The sequence below is a fragment of the Petaurus breviceps genome, unplaced genomic scaffold (genome assembly GCF_028583685.1).
Source record: "Petaurus breviceps papuanus isolate PSGF00001 unplaced genomic scaffold, PetGlider_PUasm1.0 37, whole genome shotgun sequence".
In the NCBI taxonomy this organism is placed as follows: domain Eukaryota; kingdom Metazoa; phylum Chordata; class Mammalia; order Diprotodontia; family Petauridae; genus Petaurus; species Petaurus breviceps.
In genome coordinates, this window is record NW_027186296.1 from 9377301 (window position 1) to 9379821 (window position 2521).

At 45.8% G+C, this 2521-nt stretch overlaps 1 pseudogene; it reads right to left on the bottom strand.

Annotated features, from left to right (window-relative positions):
- Nucleotides 1-1171: 1171 nt before the first annotated feature.
- On the bottom strand, nt 1172-2239 carry LOC138168465 (eukaryotic translation initiation factor 3 subunit F-like; annotated as a pseudogene).
- Between the last annotated feature and the right edge of the window lie 282 nt (nt 2240-2521).

A 2521-nucleotide genomic window follows, 5' to 3' on the forward strand; every position in this document is an offset into this window, starting at 1 on the left:
TAGATTATACATACGTACATATATATATTTATATATATATTTATATACATGCAGTCATGCAAAACATATTTCCATATTAGCTGTATTGTGAAAGAAAACAGACTACCTCCCCCCAAGAAAAATAAAGTGAAAAGTAATATGCTTTGATCTGCTTTCAGACTCTATCAGTTTTTTTCTCCGGATGTAGACAACATTTTTTTCCATGAGTCCTTTGGAATAGTCTTGGATCATTTTATCGCTGACAATAGCTAAGTCATTTTACAATATTGCTTTTACTGTGTACAATATTCTTCTTCTTCTTCTTTTTATTTTTGAAATAGGAATGTCCAAGTCTATATTATACAGGAAGATCTCCAAGAGGCAAATGGGGACAAATCTTCAACTAACACAATGGAAAGAACACTTACAACTTGTTCGGCCCTTGGGTGATTCATTCAATCTCCCTGAGCCTCATTTTCCTCTGTAAAATAAGGCTGGGTAGATGACTTCTGAGGTACCTCCTATCTCTAGACTTATAGCCCCATGTCCCCAGAACCGTAATCTAATCAAAGTCTAACCCTCCTCACTAGCCCTAAAGAAAGGGCAGAATGTGGTCATAAGGCAAGGGCACAGCACACAGGAGTGACAGAGTCCTACCAGTGGCAGGAGGAGAATCAGAAGCAGAAAAGATGGCTACGATTCTCTCACCCAATATCTGATGTTATGTATCTCTTCTATGATATAAATGAAGCAATGTTTTAACAACAGGCTGACAAGGAATAGAAGCGGTTAACCTGGTATGTCAACTCAGTTATCAACTAAGCTGGCCTGGCTGAACATTAAAGACAGTGAGGGCTGTGGTGGGGAGGGTTAGAAGAGACTTGACTTCCCCAGCTGGTGGAGATTAGGATTTTGAAGAGCTTCCCACTGTCCAAAAAATCCTTCCTTGACTAACACCTCCAAAAGGACTAATTTCTTGATTTTAAGACAGTCTCCAAGCTAGTATCCTCCTCCCCCAAGGGAAAGGTCACAATCAATCCCTTACCCAGAGGGAAAAGGGACGTCTGTGGTTTATTTGGAGTAATAAACAGCTCATCTCAACAGGCAACTTAAAGGTGATGACTGAAGAAGAATCTGCTTTTCTTCTGCTCTATCCTATAGGTCAGGCCAAGGGAGGACCCACATCAGGTGGAGCTGCTGGCTGTAGCTGCTGCTTATTGGGTTTCCTCACAGGTTCGCAAGTTTCTTGTTGAGAGCAATCTGTGACTGGGTTAGGTTGGCAAGGGAAGTCACCATCAACAGGTCATTGATGTTGCTGTTCAGCATGGTCTAATTCCTCAGGAGCAATCTTGGGAACTTGGTTAACCAGGCCCATCAGGAAGCGGCCCAAGGTGTTGTCAGGTGACACCTTATCGGACCGCAAGTCCGCAGCATACTGCAACACTGTGCTTAGAGCATACTGGATCCGGGCTGATGCACCACCAACTTGCTGCAGATCACTTGAAAGGCCAATCACACGGTTGGGGCTGAAACATGTCTTCATGATCAGGTCAATTCCAATTGGCTCAGTATCGTAGTAGGCATATTTCACTGTCAGTGGAGTGAACATCACCCCCATTGTTTTTCCAGGAACATGGAAGTGTTCCATGGAAGCACTGACATAGGCTTTGATACTCATCCGCCCATTCTGGAGGCTGGTGTCCACAGTGAGGTGAATGGGGCTATGGGCCTCCCGGCTGTAGTACTCATGAATCAGCACTGAATGTTCTGTGATGGCATGGCCTGGAGCATACCAGCCCAGAATAAGCTCACTTGGAGAGACTTTCTTGTGTATTTTGTACATACTCTTAGTAGATTCCATGTCCACAGCAACCTCATCCTCAGACTCATTATGTGGCATTGAAAAGCACTTGGTGACTTCTACTGAGTGTTTGTCAATTGTTCCCATCAGAGCGCCGATGATGCAGCCTGCGCCCTCGTTGCAACACTCATAGCTGTCCACGATGGAGGCTAGGATGACCGGGTGTAGTTGGACCACACGACCGCCAGGGAACGGCCCGGGGATCCCAGGCCCTAGCCCGAGCCAGGGTCGGGGCAGCCGGCGGAGGTGCGAAGCTGGGGCCTGGCCCTGGGCCTGTGCCGGGGCCGGGGAGGGAGCTGGGGCGGAATCCGGTATAGATGCTAGGGTTGGGGTCAGGGCCTGAGTCGGGGCCGGAGTCGAAGCCCGAGAGGAACCCGAGGCTGCCGTAGCAGCCGCCATATTGCCGAAGCGGGAAAAGGTACAATATTCTTCTGGTTTTCCACTTTGCAAAAACTGATGTTTATGTAAATACAGGTTTTTCCAAAAACATCTTGCATGTCATTTCTTATAGCATCATAGCATTCCCTTACAATAATATACCACAACTCACTCAACCATTCCCCAATTGATGGACATCTCCTTGATTTCCAATTCTTTGCCACCACAAAAAGAGCTGCTGTAAATGTTTGTTGTACATATAGCTCCTTTTCATCTTTTCAAAAAAACCTCTTTTGGATATAG